This window comes from Xyrauchen texanus, chromosome 4, assembly GCF_025860055.1.
Source record: "Xyrauchen texanus isolate HMW12.3.18 chromosome 4, RBS_HiC_50CHRs, whole genome shotgun sequence".
Taxonomy (NCBI): Eukaryota; Metazoa; Chordata; class Actinopteri; order Cypriniformes; family Catostomidae; genus Xyrauchen; species Xyrauchen texanus.
Genome location: NC_068279.1, coordinates 31246904 through 31270676, shown reverse-complemented (window position 1 = coordinate 31270676; position 23773 = coordinate 31246904). Strand labels below are relative to the sequence as shown.

At 41.7% G+C, this 23773-nt stretch overlaps 1 long non-coding RNA gene across 1 annotated transcript; it reads left to right on the top strand.

The window, feature by feature from the left end:
* The first annotated feature begins 13933 nt into the window (after positions 1-13933).
* On the top strand, positions 13934-14813 carry LOC127635472 (uncharacterized). The gene is made up of 3 exons (XR_007969479.1): positions 13934-14053; positions 14202-14382; positions 14698-14813. It is a non-coding gene; the product is annotated as an uncharacterized LOC127635472 (long non-coding RNA).
* Positions 14814-23773: the final 8960 nt, after the last annotated feature.

Genomic DNA, 23773 nt, shown 5'->3' with positions numbered 1-23773 from the left:
GAAACGGACTGAAAAGTCGACAGCGTAAAGAATCTAAAGGTGTGCAACGGACTGAAAAGTCGACAGCGTAAAGAATCTAAAGGTTGTGCAACGGACTGAAAAGTCGACAGCGTAAAGAATCTAAAGGGTGTGCAACGAGACTGAAAAGTCGACAGCGTAAAGAATCTAAAGGGTTTGCAACGAGACTGAAAAGTCGACAGCGTAAAGAGTCTAAAGGGTGTGAAACGATACTGAAAAGTCGGCAGTTTAAAGAATCTAAAAAGTGTGAAACGAGACTGAAAATTCAACAGTGTAAAGAATCTAAAGGTGTGCAACGAGACTGAAAAGTCGACAGCGTAAAGAATCTAAAGGGTGTGCAACGAGACTGAAAAGTCGACAGTGTAAAGAATCTAAAGGGTGTGAAACGGACTGAAAAGTCGACAGCCGTAAAGAATCTAAAGGGTGTGAAACGAGACTGAAAAGTCGACATTGTAAAGAATCTAAGGGTGTGCAACGAGACTGAAATGTCAACGGTGTAAAGAATCTAAGGGTGTGCAACGAGACTGAAAAGTCGACAGTGTAAAGAATCTAAAGGGTGTGCAACGGACTGAAAAGTCAACGGTGTAAAGAATCTAAAGGGTGTGCAACGAGACTGAAAAGTCAACAGTGTAAAGAATCTAAAGGGTGTGAAACGGACTGAAAAGTCAACAGTGTAATGAATCTAAAGGGTGTGCAATGAGACTGAAAAGTCAACAGCGTAAACAATCTAAGGGTGTGAAACGATACTGAAAAGTCAACAGCATAAAGAATCTAAAGGTGTGCAATGAGACTGAAAAGTCAACAGTGTAAAGAATCTAAAGGGTGTGCAATGAGACTGAAAAGTCAACAGCGTAAAGAATCTAAGGGTGTGAAACGATACTGAAAAGTCAACAGCGTAAAGAATCTAAAGGTGTGCAATGAGACTGAAAAGTCAACAGTGTAATGAATCTAAAGGGTGTGAAACGGACTGAAAAGTCAACAGTGTAAAGAATCTAAAGGGTGTGAAACGGACTGAAAAGTCAACAGTGTAATGAATCTAAAGGGTGTGAAACGGACTGAAAAGTCAACAGTGTAATGAATCTAAAGGGTGTGAAACGGACTGAAAAGTCAATAGTATAATGAATCTAAAGGGTGTGAAACGGACTGAAAAGTCAACAGTGTAAAGAATCTAAAGGGTGTGAAACGGGACTGAAAAGTCGACAGTGTAAAGAATCTAAAGGGTGTGAAACGGACTGAAAAGTCGACAGTGTAAAGAATCTAAAGGGTGTGAAACGGACTGAAAAGTCAACAGTGTAATGAATCTAAAGGGTGTGAAACGGACTGAAAAGTCAACAGTGTAATGAATCTAAAGGGTGTGAAACGGACTGAAAAGTCAATAGTGTAATGAATCTAAAGGGTGTGAAACGGACTGAAAAGTCAACAGTGTAAAGAATCTAAAGGGTGTGAAACGGACTGAAAAGTCAACAGTGTAAAGAATCTAAAGGGTGTGAAACGGACTGAAAAGTCGACAGTGTAAAGAATCTAAAGGGTGTGAAACGGACTGAAAAGTCGACAGCGTAAAGAATCTAAAGGGTGTGAAACGAGACTGAAAAGTCGACATTGTAAAGAATCTAAGGGTGTGCAACGAGACTGAAATGTCAACGGTGTAAAGAGTCTAAGGGGTGTGCAACGGACTGAAAAGTCGACAGCGTAAAGAATCTAAAGGGTGTGCAACGGACTGAAAAGTCGACAGCGTAAAGAATCTAAAGGGTGTGCAACGGGACTGAAAAGTCGACAGCCGTAAAGAATCTAAAGGGTTTGCAACGAGACTGAAAAGTCGACAGCGTAAAGAATCTAAAGGGTGTGAAACGAGACTGAAAAGTCGACAGCGTAAAGAATCTAAAGGGTGTGCAACGAGACTGAAAAGTCGACAGCGTAAAGAATCTAAAGGGTGTGAAACGAGACTGAAAAGTCGACAGCGTAAAGAATCTAAAGGGTGTGAAACGAGACTGAAAAGTCGACAGCGTAAAGAATCTAAAGGGTGTGAAACGAGACTGAAAAGTCGACAGCGTAAAGAATCTAAAGGGTGTGCAACGAGACTGAAAAGTCGACAGCGTAAAGAATCTAAAGGGTGTGCAACGAGACTGAAAAGTCGACAGCGTAAAGAATCTAAAGGGTGTGCAACGAGACTGAAAAGTCGACAGCGTAAAGAATCTAAAGGGTGTGCAACGAGACTGAAAAGTCGACAGCGTAAAGAGTCTAAAGGGTGTGAAACGATACTGAAAAGTCGGCAGTTTAAAGAATCTAAAAAGTGTGAAACGAGACTGAAAATTCAACAGTGTAAAGAATCTAAAGGTGTGCAACGAGACTGAAAAGTCGACAGCGTAAAGAATCTAAAGGGTGTGCAACGAGACTGAAAAGTCGACAGTGTAAAGAATCTAAAGGGTGTGAAACGGGACTGAAAAGTCGACAGCGTAAAGAATCTAAAGGGTGTGAAACGAGACTGAAAAGTCGACAGTGTAAAGAATCTAAAGGGTGTGCAACGAGACTGAAAAGTCGACAGTGTAAAGAATCTAAAGGGTGTGAAACGGGACTGAAAAGTCAACAGTGTAAAGAATCTAAAGGGTGTGAAACGGACTGAAAAGTCGACAGTGTAATGAATCTAAAGGGTGTGAAACGGGACTGAAAAGTCAACAGTGTAAAGAATCTAAAGGGTGTGAAACGAGACTGAAAAGTCAACAGTGTAATGAATCTAAAGGGTGTGAAACGGGACTGAAAAGTCAACAGTGTAAAGAATCTAAAGGGTGTGAAACGGACTGAAAAGTCGACAGCGTAAAGAATCTAAAGGGTGTGAAACGAGACTGAAAAGTCGACAGCTGTAAAGAATCTAAAGGGTGTGCAACGAGACTGAAAAGTCGACAGCGTAAAGAATCTAAAGGGTGTGCAACGGACTGAAAAGTCGACAGCGTAAAGAATCTAAAGGGTGTGCAACGGACTGAAAAGTCGACAGCGTAAAGAATCTAAAGGGTGTGAAACGAGACTGAAAAGTCGACAGCGTAAAGAATCTAAAGGGTGTGCAACGGACTGAAAAGTCGACAGCGTAAAGAATCTAAAGGGTGTGCAACGGACTGAAAAGTCGACAGCGTAAAGAATCTAAAGGGTGTGCAACGGACTGAAAAGTCGACAGCGTAAAGAATCTAAAGGGTGTGCAACGAGACTGAAAAGTCGACAGCGTGAAAGAATCTAAAGGTTGTGCAACGGGACTGAAAAGTCGACAGCGTAAAGAATCTAAAGGGTGTGCAACGGACTGAAAAGTCGACAGCGTAAAGAATCTAAAGGGTGTGCAACGAGACTGAAAAGTCGACAGCGTAAAGAATCTAAAGGGTGTGAATCGGGACTGAAAAGTCGACAGCGTAAAGAATCTAAAGGGTGTGAAACGAGACTGAAAAGTCGACAGCGTAATGAATCTAAAGGGTGTGCAACGAGACTGAAAAGTCGACAGTGTAAAGAATCTAAAGGGTGTGAAACGGGACTGAAAAGTCGACAGCATAAAGAATCTAAAGGGTGTGAAACGGGACTGAAAAGTCGACAGCGTAAATAATCTAAAGGGTGTGAAACGAGACTGAAAATTCGACAGTGTAAAGAATCTAAAGTGTGTGCAACGAGACTGAAAAGTCGACAGCGTAAAGAATCTAAAGGGTGTGCAACGAGACTGAAAAGTCGACAGCGTAAAGAATCTAAAGGGTGTGCAACGAGACTGAAAAGTCGACAGCGTAAAGAATCTAAAGGGTGTGAAACGAGACTGAAAAGTCGACAGCGTAAAGAATCTAAAGGGTGTGCAACGGACTGAAAAGTCGACAGCGTAAAGAATCTAAAGGGTGTGAAACGAGACTGAAAAGTCGACAGCGTAAAGAATCTAAAGGGTGTGCAACGGGACTGAAAAGTCGACAGCGTAAAGAATCTAAAGGGTGTGCAACGAGACTGAAAAGTCGACAGTCGTAAAGAATCTAAAGGGTGTGCAAGAGACTGAAAAGTCGACAGCGTAAAGAATCTAAAGGGTTTGCAACGGGACTGAAAAGTCGACAGCGTAAAGAATCTAAAGGGTGTGAAACGGGACTGAAAAGTCGACAGTGTAAAGAATCTAAAGGGTGTGAAACGGGACTGAAAAGTCGACAGCGTAAAGAATCTAAAGGGTGTGCAACGGGACTGAAAAGTCGACAGCGTAAAGAATCTAAAGGGTGTGCAACGAGACTGAAAAGTCGACAGCGTAAAGAATCTAAAGGGTGTGAAACGAGACTGAAAAGTCGACAGCGTAAAGAATCTAAAGGGTGTGAAACGAGACTGAAAAGTCAACAGCGTAAAGAATCTAAAGGGTGTGAAACGAGACTGAAAAGTCAACAGCGTAAAGAATCTAAAGGGTGTGAAACGGACTGAAAAGTCGACAGCGTAAAGAATCTAAAGGGTGTGAAACGAGACTGAAAAGTCGACAGCGTAAAGAATCTAAAGGGTGTGAAACGAGACTGAAAAGTCGACAGCGTAAAGAATCTAAAGGGTGTGAAACGGACTGAAAAGTCGACAGCGTAAAGAATCTAAAGGGTGTGCAACGGACTGAAAAGTCGACAGCGTAAAGAATCTAAAGGGTGTGCAACGAGACTGAAAAGTCGACAGCGTAAAGAATCTAAAGGGTGTGCAACGGACTGAAAAGTCGACAGCGTAAAGAATCTAAAGGGTGTGCAACGGACTGAAAAGTCGACAGCGTAAAGAATCTAAAGGGTTTGCAACGAGACTGAAAAGTCGACAGCGTAAAGAATCTAAAGGGTGTGCAACGAGACTGAAAAGTCGACAGCGTAAAGAATCTAAAGGGTGTGCAACGAGACTGAAAAGTCGACAGCGTAAAGAATCTAAAGGGTGTGAAACGAGACTGAAAAGTCGACAGCGTAAAGAATCTAAAGGGTGTGAAACGAGACTGAAAAGTCGACAGCGTAAAGAATCTAAAGGGTGTGAAACGAGACTGAAAAGTCGACAGCGTAAAGAATCTAAAGGGTGTGCAACGAGACTGAAAAGTCGACAGCGTAAAGAATCTAAAGGGTGTGCAACGAGACTGAAAAGTCGACAGCGTAAAGAATCTAAAGGGTGTGCAACGAGACTGAAAAGTCGACAGCGTAAAGAATCTAAAGGGTGTGCAACGAGACTGAAAAGGCGACAGCGTATAGAGTCTAAAGGGTGTGCAACGAGACTGAAAAGTCGACAGTGTAAAGAATCTAAAGGGTGTGAAACGAGACTGAAAAGTCGACAGCGTAAAGAATCTAAAGGGTGTGAAACGAGACTGAAAAGTCGACAGTGTAAAGAATCTAAAGGGTGTGAAACGAGACTGAAAAGTCGACAGCGTAAAGAATCTAAAGGGTGTGCAACGGACTGAAAAGTCGACAGCGTAAAGAATCTAAAGGGTGTGCAACGGACTGAAAAGTCGACAGCGTAAAGAATCTAAAGGGTGTGCAACGAGACTGAAAAGTCGACAGCGTAAAGAATCTAAAGGGTGTGCAACGAGACTGAAAAGTCGACAGCGTAAAGAATCTAAAGGGTGTGCAACGAGACTGAAAAGTCGACAGCGTAAAGAATCTAAAGGGTGTGAAACGAGACTGAAAAGTCGACAGCGTAAAGAATCTAAAGGGTGTGAAACGAGACTGAAAAGTCGACAGCGTAAAGAATCTAAAGGGTGTGAAACGAGACTGAAAAGTCGACAGCGTAAAAGAATCTAAAGGGTGTGCAACGAGACTGAAAAGTCGACAGCGTAAAGAATCTAAAGGGTGTGCAACGAGACTGAAAAGTCGACAGCGTAAAGAATCTAAAGGGTGTGCAACGAGACTGAAAAGTCGACAGCGTAAAGAATCTAAAGGGTGTGCAACGAGACTGAAAAGTCGACAGCGTAAAGAGTCTAAAGGGTGTGAAACGATACTGAAAAGTCGGCAGTTTAAAGAATCTAAAAAGTGTGAAACGAGACTGAAAATTCAACAGTGTAAAGAATCTAAAGGTGTGCAACGAGACTGAAAAGTCGACAGCGTAAAGAATCTAAAGGGTGTGCAACGAGACTGAAAAGTCGACAGTGTAAAGAATCTAAAGGGTGTGAAACGGACTGAAAAGTCGACAGCGTAAAGAATCTAAAGGGTGTGAAACGAGACTGAAAAGTCGACAGTGTAAAGAATCTAAAGGGTGTGCAACGAGACTGAAAAGTCGACAGTGTAAAGAATCTAAAGGGTGTGAAACGGGACTGAAAAGTCAACAGTGTAAAGAATCTAAAGGGTGTGAAACGGGACTGAAAAGTCGACAGTGTAATGAATCTAAAGGGTGTGAAACGAGACTGAAAAGTCAACAGTGTAAAGAATCTAAAGGGTGTGAAACGAGACTGAAAAGTCAACAGTGTAATGAATCTAAAGGGTGTGAAACGGACTGAAAAGTCAACAGTGTAAAGAATCTAAAGGGTGTGAAACGGACTGAAAAGTCGACAGCGTAAAGAATCTAAAGGGTGTGAAACGAGACTGAAAAGTCGACAGTGTAAAGAATCTAAAGGGTGTGCAACGAGACTGAAAAGTCGACAGCGTAAAGAATCTAAAGGGTGTGCAACGGACTGAAAAGTCGACAGCGTAAAGAATCTAAAGGGTGTGCAACGGGACTGAAAAGTCGACAGCGTAAAGAATCTAAAGGGTGTGCAACGAGACTGAAAAGTCGACAGCGTAAAGAATCTAAAGGGTGTGCAACGGACTGAAAAGTCGACAGCGTGAAAGAATCTAAAGGGTGTGCAACGGGACTGAAAAGTCGACAGCGTAAAGAATCTAAAGGGTGTGCAACGGACTGAAAAGTCGACAGCCGTAAAGAATCTAAAGGTTGTGCAACGGGACTGAAAAGTCGACAGCGTAAAGAATCTAAAGGGTGTGCAACGGGACTGAAAAGTCGACAGCGTAAAGAATCTAAGGGGTTTGCAACGAGACTGAAAAGTCGACAGCGTAAAGAATCTAAAGGGTGTGAATCGGGACTGAAAAGTCTACAGTGTAAAGAATCTAAAGGGTGTGAAACGAGACTGAAAAGTCGACAGCGTAATGAATCTAAAGGGTGTGCAACGAGACTGAAAAGTCGACAGTGTAAAGAATCTAAAGGGTGTGAAACGGGACTGAAAAGTCGACAGTGTAAAGAATCTAAAGGGTGTGAAACGGGACTGAAAAGTCGACAGCATAAAGAATCTAAAGGGTGTGAAACGAGACTGAAAAGTCGACAGTGTAAAGAATCTAAAGGGTGTGCAACGAGACTGAAAAGTCGACAGCGTAAAGAATCTAAAGGGTGTGCAACGGACTGAAAAGTCGACAGCGTAAAGAATCTAAAGGGTGTGCAACGAGACTGAAAAGTCGACAGCGTAAAGAATCTAAAGGGTGTGCAACGAGACTGAAAAGTCGACAGCGTAAAGAATCTAAAGGGTGTGCAACGAGACTGAAAAGTCGACAGCGTAAAGAATCTAAAGGGTGTGCAACGAGACTGAAAAGTCGACAGCGTAAAGAATCTAAAGGGTGTGCAACGGGACTGAAAAGTCGACAGCGTAAAGAATCTAAAGGGTGTGCAACGGACTGAAAAGTCGACAGCGTAAAGAATCTAAAGGGTGTGCAACGAGACTGAAAAGTCGACAGCGTAAAGAATCTAAAGGGTGTGCAACGAGACTGAAAAGTCGACAGCGTAAAGAATCTAAAGGGTGTGAAACGGACTGAAAAGTCGACAGCGTAAAGAATCTAAAGGGTGTGAAACGAGACTGAAAAGTCGACAGCGTAAAGAATCTAAAGGGTGTGAATCGGACTGAAAAGTCGACAGCGTAAAGAATCTAAAGGTGTGCAACGGACTGAAAAGTCGACAGCGTAAAGAATCTAAAGGGTGTGCAACGAGACTGAAAAGTCGACAGCGTAAAGAATCTAAAGGGTGTGAATCGGACTGAAAAGTCGACAGCGTAAAGAATCTAAAGGGTGTGAAACGAGACTGAAAAGTCAACAGCGTAAAGAATCTAAAGGGTGTGAAACGGGACTGAAAAGTCAACAGCGTAAAGAATCTAAAGGGTGTGAAACGGACTGAAAAGTCGACAGCGTAAAGAATCTAAAGGGTGTGAATCGGACTGAAAAGTCGACAGCGTAAAGAATCTAAAGGGTGTGAAACGAGACTGAAAAGTCGACAGCGTAAAGAATCTAAAGGGTGTGAATCGGACTGAAAAGTCGACAGCGTAAAGAATCTAAAGGGTGTGCAACGGACTGAAAAGTCGACAGCGTAAAGAATCTAAAGGGTGTGCAACGAGACTGAAAAGTCGACAGCGTGAAAGAATCTAAAGGGTGTGCAACGGACTGAAAAGTCGACAGCGTAAAGAATCTAAAGGGTGTGCAACGGACTGAAAAGTCGACAGCGTAAAGAATCTAAAGGTGTTTGCAACGAGACTGAAAAGTCGACAGCGTAAAGAATCTAAAGGGTGTGAAACGAGACTGAAAAGTCGACAGCGTAAAGAATCTAAAGGGTGTGCAACGAGACTGAAAAGTCGACAGCGTAAAGAATCTAAAGGGTGTGAAACGAGACTGAAAAGTCGACAGCGTAAAGAATCTAAAGGGTGTGAAACGAGACTGAAAAGTCGACAGCGTAAAGAATCTAAAGGGTGTGAAACGAGACTGAAAAGTCGACAGCGTAAAGAATCTAAAGGGTGTGCAACGAGACTGAAAAGTCGACAGCGTAAAGAATCTAAAGGGTGTGCAACGAGACTGAAAAGTCGACAGCGTAAAGAATCTAAAGGGTGTGCAACGAGACTGAAAAGTCGACAGCGTAAAGAATCTAAAGGGTGTGCAACGAGACTGAAAAGGCGACAGCGTAAAGAGTCTAAAGGGTGTGAAACGATACTGAAAAGTCGGCAGTTTAAAGAATCTAAAAAGTGTGAAACGAGACTGAAAAGTCGACAGCGTAAAGAATCTAAAGGTGTGAAACGAGACTGAAAAGTCGACAGCGTAAAGAATCTAAAGGGTGTGCAACGAGACTGAAAAGTCGACAGCGTAAAGAATCTAAAGGGTGTGCAACGAGACTGAAAAGTCGACAGCGTAAAGAATCTAAAGGGTGTGCAACGAGACTGAAAAGTCGACAGCGTAAAGAATCTAAAGGGTGTGCAACGAGACTGAAAAGTCGACAGCGTAAAAGAGTCTAAAGGGTGTGAAACGATACTGAAAAGTCGGCAGTTTAAAGAATCTAAAAAGTGTGAAACGAGACTGAAAATTCAACAGTGTAAAGAATCTAAAGGTGTGCAACGAGACTGAAAAGTCGACAGCGTAAAGAATCTAAAGGGTGTGCAACGAGACTGAAAAGTCGACAGTGTAAAGAATCTAAAGGGTGTGAAACGGGACTGAAAAGTCGACAGCGTAAAGAATCTAAAGGGTGTGAAACGAGACTGAAAAGTCGACATTGTAAAGAATCTAAGGGGTGTGCAACGAGACTGAAATGTCAACGGTGTAAAGAATCTAAGGGGTGTGCAACGAGACTGAAAAGTCGACAGTGTAAAGAATCTAAAGGGTGTGCAACGGGACTGAAAAGTCAACGGTGTAAAGAATCTAAGGGGTGTGCAACGAGACTGAAAAGTCAACAGTGTAAAGAATCTAAAGGGTGTGAAACGGGACTGAAAAGTCAACAGTGTAATGAATCTAAAGGGTGTGCAATGAGACTGAAAAGTCAACAGCGTAAACAATCTAAGGGGTGTGAAACGATACTGAAAAGTCAACAGCATAAAGAATCTAAAGGTGTGCAATGAGACTGAAAAGTCAACAGTGTAAAGAATCTAAAGGGTGTGCAATGAGACTGAAAAGTCAACAGCGTAAAGAATCTAAGGGTGTGAAACGATACTGAAAAGTCAACAGCGTAAAGAATCTAAAGGTGTGCAATGAGACTGAAAAGTCAACAGTGTAATGAATCTAAAGGGTGTGAAACGGGACTGAAAAGTCAACAGTGTAAAGAATCTAAAGGGTGTGAAACGGGACTGAAAAGTCAATAGTGTAATGAATCTAAAGGGTGTGAAACGGGACTGAAAAGTCAACAGTGTAATGAATCTAAAGGGTGTGAAACGGGACTGAAAAGTCAACAGTGTAATGAATCTAAAGGGTGTGAAACGGGACTGAAAAGTCAATAGTGTAATGAATCTAAAGGGTGTGAAACGGGACTGAAAAGTCAACAGTGTAAAGAATCTAAAGGGTGTGAAACGGGACTGAAAAGTCAACAGTGTAAAGAATCTAAAGGGTGTGAAACGGGACTGAAAAGTCGACAGTGTAAAGAATCTAAAGGGTGTGAAACGGGACTGAAAAGTCGACAGCGTAAAGAATCTAAAGGGTGTGAAACGAGACTGAAAAGTCGACATTGTAAAGAATCTAAGGGGTGTGCAACGAGACTGAAATGTCAACGGTGTAAAGAGTCTAAGGGGTGTGCAACGGGACTGAAAAGTCGACAGCGTAAAGAATCTAAAGGGTGTGCAACGGGACTGAAAAGTCGACAGCGTAAAGAATCTAAAGGGTGTGCAACGGGACTGAAAAGTCGACAGCGTAAAGAATCTAAGGGGTTTGCAACGAGACTGAAAAGTCGACAGCGTAAAGAATCTAAAGGGTGTGAAACGAGACTGAAAAGTCGACAGCGTAAAGAATCTAAAGGGTGTGCAACGAGACTGAAAAGTCGACAGCGTAAAGAATCTAAAGGGTGTGAAACGAGACTGAAAAGTCGACAACGTAAAGAATCTAAAGGGTGTGAAACGAGACTGAAAAGTCGACAGCGTAAAGAATCTAAAGGGTGTGAAACGAGACTGAAAAGTCGACAGCGTAAAGAATCTAAAGGGTGTGCAACGAGACTGAAAAGTCGACAGCGTAAAGAATCTAAAGGGTGTGCAACGAGACTGAAAAGTCGACAGCGTAAAGAATCTAAAGGGTGTGCAACGAGACTGAAAAGTCGACAGCGTAAAGAATCTAAAGGGTGTGCAACGAGACTGAAAAGGCGACAGCGTATAGAGTCTAAAGGGTGTGAAACGATACTGAAAAGTCGGCAGTTTAAAGAATCTAAAAAGTGTGAAACGAGACTGAAAAGTCGACAGCGTAAAGAATCTAAAGGGTGTGAAACGAGACTGAAAAGTCGACAGCGTAAAGAATCTAAAGGGTGTGCAACGAGACTGAAAAGTCGACAGCGTAAAGAATCTAAAGGGTGTGCAACGAGACTGAAAAGTCGACAGCGTAAAGAATCTAAAGGGTGTGCAACGAGACTGAAAAGTCGACAGCGTAAAGAATCTAAAGGGTGTGCAACGAGACTGAAAAGTCGACAGCGTAAAGAGTCTAAAGGGTGTGAAACGATACTGAAAAGTCGGCAGTTTAAAGAATCTAAAAAGTGTGAAACGAGACTGAAAATTCAACAGTGTAAAGAATCTAAAGGTGTGCAACGAGACTGAAAAGTCGACAGCGTAAAGAATCTAAAGGGTGTGCAACGAGACTGAAAAGTCGACAGTGTAAAGAATCTAAAGGGTGTGAAACGGGACTGAAAAGTCGACAGCGTAAAGAATCTAAAGGGTGTGAAACGAGACTGAAAAGTCGACATTGTAAAGAATCTAAGGGGTGTGCAACGAGACTGAAATGTCAACGGTGTAAAGAATCTAAGGGGTGTGCAACGAGACTGAAAAGTCGACAGTGTAAAGAATCTAAAGGGTGTGCAACGGGACTGAAAAGTCAACGGTGTAAAGAATCTAAGGGTGTGCAACGAGACTGAAAAGTCAACAGTGTAAAGAATCTAAAGGGTGTGAAACGGGACTGAAAAGTCAACAGTGTAATGAATCTAAAGGGTGTGCAATGAGACTGAAAAGTCAACAGCGTAAACAATCTAAGGGTGTGAAACGATACTGAAAAGTCAACAGCATAAAGAATCTAAAGGTGTGCAATGAGACTGAAAAGTCAACAGTGTAAAGAATCTAAAGGGTGTGCAATGAGACTGAAAAGTCAACAGCGTAAAGAATCTAAGGGGTGTGAAACGATACTGAAAAGTCAACAGCGTAAAGAATCTAAAGGTGTGCAATGAGACTGAAAAGTCAACAGTGTAATGAATCTAAAGGGTGTGAAACGGGACTGAAAAGTCAACAGTGTAAAGAATCTAAAGGGTGTGAAACGGGACTGAAAAGTCAATAGTGTAATGAATCTAAAGGGTGTGAAACGGGACTGAAAAGTCAACAGTGTAATGAATCTAAAGGGTGTGAAACGGGACTGAAAAGTCAACAGTGTAATGAATCTAAAGGGTGTGCAACGGGACTGAAAAGTCGACAGCGTAAAGAATCTAAGGGGTTTGCAACGAGACTGAAAAGTCGACAGCGTAAAGAATCTAAAGGGTTTGCAACGGGACTGAAAAGTCGACAGCGTAAAGAATCTAAGGGGTTTGCAACGAGACTGAAAAGTCGACAGCGTAAAGAATCTAAAGGGTCTCCTGTAGAAAGATCGCTCAGGAGAAGCGATCTTTCTACAGGAGTCTGCAGTTGTATGTAAGTGTGTTTATTTCATTGTTTTTAACGTTGTTATAGTGGTATTCATTGCTAGATCAGGTGCTGTTTGTTTACTGTCTTTAACGCGGGTCAGCTTAGGCGTGTGTTTGGTGTGTCTTGGCTATATTTGTGTTGACTTGTCCCATAGTATTACGCTGATAGAATTGCTAGACTTGTTTAAACTTGTCACGTAGGATTAGTTGCTAGATTTGCTTAGACTTGGGTTGGTTATCCTGTGTGTGTGTAAAACTTTCGATCGTTTTAGTGTCTGCAAACAGTGCTTCACTGGTTTCAGAGTATTATTTATTGCTAAGTGCAGCATAATTTATTTGCGCTGTACAGAAGTTGCGTTTGTTCCGCGCAACCCTGAGTTTCGGTTTCGGGTGACCACGTGACTAGCTTTGTTGTGATAAGTAGCATTAAAGGCGTGGCCAGCGCCAGGTAAACTATTTAAACTGTTAGAAACATAGTCATTCAGGAGAAGCGATCTATCTACAGGAGTCTGCAGTTGTATGTAAGTGTGTTTATTTCATTGTTTTTAACGTTGTTATAGTGGTATTCATTGCTAGATCAGGTGCTGTTTGTTTACTGTCTTTACGCGGATTAAGCTTAGGCGTGTGTTTGGTGTGTCTTGCGCTATATTTGTGTTGACTTGTCCCATAGTATTACGCTGATAGAATTGCTAGACTTGTTTAAACTTGTCACGTAGGATTAGTTGCTAGATTTGCTTAGACTTGGGTTGGTTATCCTGTGTGTGTGTAAAACTTTCGTCGTTTTAGTGTCTGCAAACAGTGCTTCACTGGTTTCAGAGTATTATTTATTGCTAAGTGCAGCATAATTTATTTGCGCTGTACAGAAGTTGCGTTTGTTCAGCGCAACCCTGAGTTTCGGTTTCGGGTGACCACGTGACTAGCTTTGTTGTGATAAGTAGCATTAAAGCGTGGCTGCTTTTTTCCACTGAGCGGCTCGTAAAAGTTGTTATTTATTGGACTTAATGCTGGCGCAGAAGCGGCAGCGGAAGTGGTGGCCCTCCTGTGTGAAGACCTACTTGGGTAAAGACCAGCGGAGTCTACCTGTGCTGAGTCCACCGAGCAAGGACACCGACAAGGCACTACTCACCAAAGCACTTAAGTATTTTTCTATTCTATCTCTTTTATTATTTTACTTATACATACATACTAACATGTCTAGTTCACTAATAACACATGCCTTCAAGCACATCCCTGTTATCTGTTGTAGACCGTTCACAAGATACAGATGCAAGACAAAACGCAACCCACACAACCCTACGGCCGCTTTGCACTTCAACACCTGCTCCACTCTCGTTCTCAGTGGGACTCTGGAACTGCCAGTCTGCTGTGAACAAAGCTGCCTTCATTCCGGCTTTAGCCACGCAGTCCACCCTCAGCATCCTGGCACTGACAGAGACATGGATACGTCCTGAGGATACAGCAACACCTGCTGCTCTCTCTAACAACTTCTCCTTCTCCCACACCCCTCGACATACTGGTAGGGGTGGGGAACAGATTGCTCATTCATAATAACTGGACTTTTTCACCACATGCTTCACTATGTAACAATACATCTTTTGAATTCCATGCCATTACTACAATGCAACCCACAAAAATACATGTTGTTGTCATCTATACGCCCCCAGGTCAGCTGACAAGCTTTCTTGAGGAATTGGATGTCCTGCTGTCCTCCTTGCCAGAGGATGGCAGGCCACTTGTGGTTCTTGGTGATTTCAACATACACCAGGACAAACCCCAGGCCATTGAACTGAATACTCTTCTGGCCTCATTTGACTTGGAAAGACTACACACCACAGCAACTCACAGGTCGGGCAACCAGCTGGACCTCATTTTTACACGTAACTGTACCACCTCTAATATTCTTGTTACACCTTTACATGTTTCTGATCACTACTTTGTTCAATTCAACATGATTCTCCCATCCATTGTAAAACCGACCCCACCTTTGGTTTCCTTTAGCCGTAACCTCCGTTCCCTCTCACCCTCTCGCCTTTCCACTGATGTCTCTGCCTCTCTTCCCACAATAAATGTATTTTCCATGCTTGATGTGAACACTGCCACAGACACACTTAGCTCTACTTTAACAACCTGTCTAGACAACATCTGTCCTCTCTCCTCTAGACCAGCACGGACTACACCACCCAGCCCCTGGCTGTCTGACATCCTTCGTGAACATCGGACTGTTCTCAGGGCAGCTGAGAGGAGATGGCGGAAATCTAAAGATCCAGCTGATCTAGGTAAATATCAGCTTCTGCTGCATAACTTTTTCAAATAGCGTTAAAACTGCAAAAACTTCATATTACCAGACCAAAATCAACAGCACCACAGACACTTCGTAGCTTGTTTAGAACATTTAACACACTTCTCTGCCCTCCCCTCCACCACCTGACACATCACTGACAGCAGATATATTAGCCACATTTTTTACTGATAAGGTTACAGCCATCAGCAATACATTCACAGCACCACACCCTGTCAAACACCTGGCTCCTGTATGCAACCCTTCTTTCACTATGTTCTCTCCTTTAACTGACACTGAGGTCTCTAAACTCCTCCTCTCCAACCACCCCACAACCTGTTCCCTTGACCCCATTCCATCACACCTTCTCCAGGCCATCTCTCCGTCCATCCTACCGGCACTTACACACATAATTAACACATCTCTTCTTGCAGGCACTTTTCCCACTACATTTAAGCAGGCTCGAGTAACCCCACTGCTGAAAAAACCTGCACTTAACCCCACACAGATAGAACACTACAGACCAGTCTCTCTCATCCCATTCATGGCAAAAACACTTGAAAGGGCAGTTTTCAATCAGATCTCCGCCTATCTCTCACAGAACAAGCTGCTGGATGACAATCAGTCGGGCTTCAAAAGTGGACACTCCACTGAGACTGCCCTGCTGTCTGTCATCGGTCGCTGAGACTGGCGAGAGCTGAATCGAGATCATCCGTTCTGATTTTGCTGGACCTTTCTGCTGCCTTTGACACAGTCAACCATCAGATCCTACTCTCCACCCTCTCTAAACTGGGTATCACTGGAACTGTGCTTGACTGGTTCAACTCTTATCTCTCAGAAAGGTCCTTTGAGGTAGCATGGAGGGAAGTATCCAAGCCACACCAGTTACTTACTGGGGTACCTCAGGGATCAGTGCTTGGGCCACTTCTCTTCTCCATATACACAACATCACTGGGACCCATCATCCAGTCACATGGTTTCTCTTACCACTGCTACGCTGATGACACGCAACTCTACTTGTCTTTCCAGCCCAGCGACACCACAGTGACCGTTCGAGATCAGCTGCCTGTCTGGCAGACATCTCGGCCTGGATGAAGGAACACCACCTTCAACTCAACCCTGCCAAGACAGAACTCCTTGTCTTTCCAGCCAACCCTGCTGTTGAACACAACATCACCGTGCAGCTGGGTCCAACTACAGTTTCAGCCTTCCAAAGCGGTCAGAAATCTAGGGGTAACCATTGATGATGAGCTAAATTTCTGAGACCACATTTCAAAAACTGCAAGATCTTGTAGATTTACACTCTACAATATCAGGAAGATAAGACCCTTCCTCTCTGTACATGCCACACAACTGCTCGTTCAGTCCCTTGTCATAACTAGACTGGACTACTGTAATGCTCTCATTGCAGGCCTTCCTGCATGTGCTATTAGACCTCTCCAAATGATCCAGAATGCAGCAGCACGTCTGGTCTTTAATGAACCTAAGAGAGCACATGTTACACCACTCTTTGTCTCTCTCCACTGGCTGCGGTTCATGCACGTATTAAATTCAAGGCCCTGATGCTGGCATATAAAACAGTCACTGGGTCTGCTCCAGCATACCTAAAAACATTTATGCAGAGCTACGTTCCCACCAGAAGCCTCGCGGTCGGCTAAGAGCGTCGCCTTGTCGTACCAAAACAAAGAGGCACCAAAACACTTTCCCGGACTTTCAGTTTCATCATACCGCGGTGGTGGAATGACCTTTCCAACTCAATCCGGGAAGCTAACTCACTCTCTATCTTCAAAAAGCGGCTAAAAACACATCTTTTCCAAAAGCACTTAACCGGTCAATAATAATAATAAAAAAAAAAAAAAAAAAAAATATATATATATATTTACATTTCTTGTTGCACTTAAATCTGTTTTGTATACTATTATGATGATAGTAAAACTTTGTAATATGGCACTTTTTGTACCACTGTCTCCCTAAGATGATTACGCTGATGTTCTTCCTCTTTTGTAAGTAAGCTTTGGATAAAAGCGTCTGCCAAATGAATAAATGTAAATGTAAATGTAAATGTGTGCAACGGGACTGAAAAGTCGACAGCGTAAAGAATCTAAAGGGTGTGCAACGGGACTGAAAAGTCGACAGCGTAAAGAATCTAAAGGGTGTGCAACGGGACTGAAAAGTCGACAGCGTAAAGAATCTAAGGGGTTTGCAACGAGACTGAAAAGTCGACAGCGTAAAGAATCTAAAGGGTGTGAATCGGGACTGAAAAGTCGACAGCGTAAAGAATCTAAAGGGTGTGAAACGAGACTGAAAAGTCGACAGCGTAAAGAATCTAAAGGGTGTGAATCGGGACTGAAAAGTCGACAGCGTAAAGAATCTAAAGGGTGTGCAACGGGACTGAAAAGTCGACAGCGTAAAGAATCTAAAGGGTGTGAATCGGGACTGAAAAGTCGACAGCGTAAAGAATCTAAAGGGTGTGAAACGAGACTGAAAAGTCGACAGCGTAAAGAATCTAAAGGGTGTGAAACGAGACTGAAAAGTCAACAGCGTAAAGAATCTAAAGGGTGTGAAACGGGACTGAAAAGTCGACAGCGTAAAGAATCTAAAGGGTGTGAAACGGGACTGAAAAGTCGACAGCGTAAAGAATCTAAAGGGTGTGAATCGGGACTGAAAAGTCGACAGCGTAAAGAATCTAAAGGGTGTGAAACGAGACTGAAAAGTCGACAGCGTAAAGAATCTAAAGGGTGTGAATCGGGACTGAAAAGTCGACAGCGTAAAGAATCTAAAGGGTGTGCAACGGGACTGAAAAGTCGACAGCGTAAAGAATCTAAAGGGTGTGCAACGAGACTGAAAAGTCGACAGCGTAAAGAATCTAAAGGGTGTGCAACGAGACTGAAAAGTCGACAGCGTAAAGAATCTAAAGGGTGTGCAACGAGACTGAAAAGTCGACAGCGTAAAGAATCTAAAGGGTGTGCAACGAGACTGAAAAGTCGACAGCGTAAAGAGTCTAAAGGGTGTGAAACGATACTGAAAAGTCGGCAGTTTAAAGAATCTAAAAAGTGTGAAACGAGACTGAAAATTCAACAGTGTAAAGAATTTAAAGGGTGTGCAACGAGACTGAAAAGTCGACAGTGTAAAGAATCTAAAGGGTGTGCAACGAGACTGAAAAGTCGACAGCGTAAAGAGTCTAAAGGGTGTGAAACGATACTGAAAAGTCGGCAGTTTAAAGAATCTAAAAAGTGTGAAACGAGACTGAAAATTCGACAGTGTAAAGAATTTAAAGGTGTGCAACGAGACTGAAAAGTCGACAGCGTAAAGAATCTAAAGGGTGTGCAACGAGACTGAAAAGTCGACAGCGTAAAGAATCTAAAGGGTGTGCAACGAGACTGAAAAAGTCGACAGCGTAAAGAATCTAAAGGGTGTGCAACGAGACTGAAAAGTCGACAGCGTAAAGAATCTAAAGGGTGTGCAACGAGACTGAAAAGTCGACAGCGTAAAGAATCTAAAGGGTGTGCAACGAGACTGAAAAGTCGACAGTGTAAAGAATCTAAAGGGTGTGCAACGAGACTGAAAAGTCGACAGCGTAAAGAGTCTAAAGGGTGTGAAACGATACTGAAAAGTCGGCAGTTTAAAGAATCTAAAAAGTGTGAAACGAGACTGAAAATTCAACAGTGTAAAGAATTTAAAGGGTGTGCAACGAGACTGAAAAGTCGACAGTGTAAAGAATCTAAAGGGTGTGCAACGAGACTGAAAAGTCGACAGCGTAAAGAGTCTAAAGGGTGTGAAACGATACTGAAAAGTCGGCAGTTTAAAGAATCTAAAAAGTGTGAAACGAGACTGAAAATTCAACAGTGTAAAGAATTTAAAGGTGTGCAACGAGACTGAAAAGTCGACAGCGTAAAGAATCTAAAGGGTGTGCAACGAGACTGAAAAGTCGACAGCGTAAAGAATCTAAAGGGTGTGCAACGGGACTGAAAAGTCGACAGCGTAAAGAATCTAAGGGGTTTGCATCGAGACTGAAATGTCGACAGCGTAAAGAATCTAAAGGGTGTGAAACGATACTGAAAAGTCGGCAGTTTAAAGAATCTAAAAAGTGTGAAACGAGACTGAAAATTCAACAGTGTAAAGAATCTAAAGGTGTGCAACGAGACTGAAAAGTGGACAGTGTAATGAATCTAAAGGGTGTGCAACGAGACTGAAAATTCAACAGTGTAAAGAATCTAAAGGGTGTGAAACGAGACTGAAAAGTCGACAGTGTAAAGAATCTAAAGGGTGTGAAACGGGACTGAAAAGTCGACAGCGTAAATAATCTAAAGGGTGTGAAACGGGACTGAAAATTCGACAGTGTAAAGAATCTAAAGGGTGTGAAACGGGACTGAAAAGTCGACAGCGTAAATAATCTAAAGGGTGTGAAACGAGACTGAAAAGTCAACAGTGTAATGAATCTAAAGGGTGTGAAACGGGACTGAAAAGTCAACAGTGTAAAGAATCTAAAGGGTGTGAAACGAGACTGAAAAGTCAACAGTGTAATGAATCTAAAGGGTGTGAAACGGGACTGAAAAGTCGACAGCATAAAGAATCTAAAGGGTGTGAAACGAGACTGAAAAGTCGACATTGTAAAGAATCTAAGGGGTGTGCAACGAGACTGAAAAGTCGACAGCGTAAAGAATCTAAAGGGTGTGCAACGGGACTGAAAAGTCGACAGCGTAAAGAATCTAAAGGGTGTGCAACGGGACTGAAAAGTCGACAGCGTAAAGAATCTAAGGGGTTTGCAACGAGACTGAAAAGTCGACAGCGTAAAGAATCTAAAGGGTGTGAAACGAGACTGAAAAGTCGACAGCGTAAAGAATCTAAAGGGTTTGCAACGGGACTGAAAAGTCGACAGCGTAAAGAATCTAAAGGGTGTGCAAGAGACTGAAAAGTCGACAGCGTAAAGAATCTAAAGGGTTTGCAACGGGACTGAAAAGTCGACAGCGTAAAGAATCTAAAGGGTGTGCAACGGGACTGAAAAGTCGACAGCGTAAAGAATCTAAAGGGTGTGAAACGGGACTGAAAAGTCGACAGCGTAAAGAATCTAAAGGGTGTGAAACGGGACTGAAAAGTCGACAGCGTAAAGAATCTAAAGGGTGTGAAACGAGACTGAAAAGTCGACAGCGTAAAGAATCTAAAGGGTGTGAAACGAGACTGAAAAGTCGACAGTGTAAAGAATCTAAAGGGTGTGAAACGGGACTGAAAAGTCGACAGTGTAAAGAATCTAAAGGGTGTGAAACGGGACTGAAAAGTCGACAGTGTAAAGAATCTAAAGGGTGTGCAACGAGACTGAAAAGTGGACAGTGTAATGAATCTAAAGGGTGTGAAACGGGACTGAAAAGTCAACAGTGTAATGAATCTAAAGGGTGTGAAACGGGACTGAAAAGTCAACAGTGTAAAGAATCTAAAGGGTGTGAAACGGGACTGAAAAGTCAACAGTGTAAAGAATCTAAAGGGTGTGAAACGGGACTGAAAAGTCAACAGTGTAAAGAATCTAAAGGGTGTGAAACGGGACTGAAAAGTCAACAGTGTAAAGAATCTAAAGGGTGTGAAACGGGACTGAAAAGTCAACAGCGTAAAGAATCTAAAGGGTGTGAAACGGGACTGAAAAGTCGACAGCGTAAAGAATCTAAAGGGTGTGAAACGGGACTGAAAAGTCGACAGCGTAAAGAATCTAAAGGGTGTGCAACGAGACTGAAAATTCAACAGTGTAAAGAATCTAAAGGGTGTGAAACGAGACTGAAAAGTCAACAGTGTAAAGAATCTAAAGGGTGTGAAACGGGACTGAAAAGTCAACAGTGTAATGAATCTAAAGGGTGTGCAACGAGACTGAAAATTCAACAGTGTAAAGAATCTAAAGGGTGTGAAACGAGACTGAAAAGTCAACAGTGTAAAGAATCTAAAGGGTGTGAAACGGGACTGAAAAGTCAACAGTGTAATGAATCTAAAGGGTGTGCAATGAGACTGAAAAGTCAACAGCGTAAAGAATCTAGACTTAAACTTTGACCTCGAACTATTTTCGTTGTCTCCTGACTCCTCAATTGCCCATGAACTCAGATCTATCACACATTTAGTCAGTGAGCTATAATCATCTGATTATTTCCTATATTTACAATATTTGTAAGCCTCACCTTTTGTTTTGTTTTTTGTGGATTTGTTTTTTGTTTGACTTTGTTGTTGTTGTTTATTTGCCAGATTGAATTCTTTCTGGTGTGCTCAAATTAAAATGCATAAATCTGTACAATATTATTGTTGTATGCAATGCTATTGTTGAAATTATTAAATTACTTTAATGGTTACTTTATGTATGGATTAATGTTTCGAATTAAGATAAAAATGCATTTGAAAAGAGGAGGGCAAATTATATGATGTGTGTGTGCATGAGTGTGTATGTGAAGAACTCCAATGTGTTGGTTGACACAGTACATACATCTGCCACTGAAATGAAATTGTGTCATTGAAAATGTAAAAATAAAAAACATACATGCTTTCTTTATCAATAGACTACAGCTCAATTAGGCCGCTTTGCACAGGAGTTCGAGATTTGCTGATAAGAAGAATGTTTGTCTTTGCGAGTTAGTTTGTTTATTATAGCACCATAAGTGGCGCCAGTTCATTCCAAATAATCAAGCTTACTTTGTGCTAAAAATTCCATAGGGATTTTAGAGAGCACGGTCTGTATATAAGTTAGCAAAACGCATGTTAACTACTTACAGTGGGTAAATATCTTATGTTCAAGAAGGTGTCAAGAGAAGTTTCATTCTTTGCCATTGAGAAAAAGAAGATGTTAACCAGCACAATACTGTTTATTCATTGTGCTGCTGGGAAAAAGGAAGGCCCATGTTGTCTTTGTGTTCTTTGTGAGTGTACTTTCATATGAATGATCCTTTCAACATACCAGATCCAGCAGCTGTCTATATTCTCTTGAGGACAACAACATGTAAAATATTAAAGTTAATACTAATTAGTGCGTAATAAGTTCCAGACTTTAGTAAGCTTAACAAGTTGTCTTCAATTGTTCTTGATGCCAAAATTTGTTTGAGAGAGGCATCAAAGATATGATTTGATGAAGACTTTACACCTACAATAAGAGAGTCATTGGATAGTCTTACAGCAACCAAAATATTTGACAAAACGTTGTAATTATAGTAAACTAAATATATCAAATTGTTGTCATCACTGGGAGTTCTGCACAACTAAATACCATTATGGATTCAAGATTAAATTAACATTTATGATATAATGAAGTAGTCAATAAATGATGATGGCCTTACCAAAGCTAAACTACAGTAGGACATCAGTGCCCAAGGTGTCAGTGTAAGTCCAAGATGACATGAATAAAAATGTACTTAATGCCCCTTTATGAAGTCCATTCATATAAAAACCCTATTAGTTGAAGGAATAGTTCACCCAAAAATAAAAATTATCTCTTCATTTACTCACCCTCATGCCATTCAAGAAGTGTATGACTTTCTTCTGCAGAACACAAACAAAGATTTGTAGAAGAATATTTCAGCTCTGTAGGTCCATACAATACAAGTGAATGGTGACCAAAACTTTGAAGCGCTAAAAAAGTCATCCATACGATTCCAGTAGTTAAATCCATGTCTTCAGAAGTGATACCTCCACTTTCACTTTCACATTCTTCTTTTGTTCAGAATTAACTAGTGGCGGAGCTAGGGGGTGGCCAGGGGCAGCCATGGCCACCATGGACCGAAGCCTGGCCACCCCATTGGCCATCCCACTCGCAATTGCCGTTTTAATAATTTTTTGGCACAATTTAGTTCTTTAGAGGTGAAATAATCTCTGTAATCAAATGTACAAACTTAACATGTGCACACGCCAAGGTCGCCGTACCTCTCAACCCACTATGATAAAAAAAAATGCTGCACAAACATTTCTGTGCCACCACAGACTGATCGCTTGGCCCTGCCTGGCCACCCCTTTAAAAAACCCTGGCTCTGCCCCTGGATTTAACCACTGGAGTCTTATGGATTACTTTTATGCTGGAATACTTGGATTACTAATGTGCTTTTTGGAGCTTCAATACTCAAGTGCCCATTCACTTGCATTGTATGGACCAACATAACTGAGATATTCTTCTAAAAGTCTTCATTTTTGTTTAGCAGAAAAAAGAAAGTCATACACATCTGAGGTGGCATAAAGGTGATTAAATGAGAGAATGTAATTTTTTTGGTGAACTATCCCTTTAAGCCATTGACTGATTAGTCAGCAAGGCACGAAGTCAGCTGCCTTAGCTTTCAGATGCAGCCTTTGTCCCCCTCTAGTGGCTGTTAAGATGTTTAAAGGGATAGTTAACATAAATTAAATCGTTGATTCACTCACATAACCTCATGTTGTTTTAAATGACTTTTCCTCACACATTAGATTTCAGAGGGACTGCACAATCTTGTCTTGACAAATTGAAGAGCTGAAAGGGAGAATTCTTTCTGAGCTCTGTAGAGTTCTAGTGTTCAATAGATGAAGGAACTTTAAAGAATCTGGACTTTTCAGATGTTTGCAGAAGTAGCAGTCCCAATGGCTTTGCATTTTCATGAACAGTTAACTGCAGTTCTGGTAAATGAATGATTCAGTATTACCAGTTTCTTTGTAAAACAATCTAGGACATTAAGAATATAATGGGGTTAATCCTGACTCATAGGTTAGAAATATGTTTATATATTGTATATTAGCTGTTTGGACATTGTTTACTTCAGATTTGTTACCAAATTATTTACAATAACTCAATTATTTTCTATTATATAAATTTGAATTCCAAAAACAGATTTACCTGTAAAATTGATATTGCATGGTCAACATAAATCCTTTTATAAATCCTGACAAGAACAAGCAAATACTTCTGTTTCTTACTACTGTTTTGTATTATAAACAAAAACAACACAGGACACAATTTTGTTCAAACAAGGTTTATTA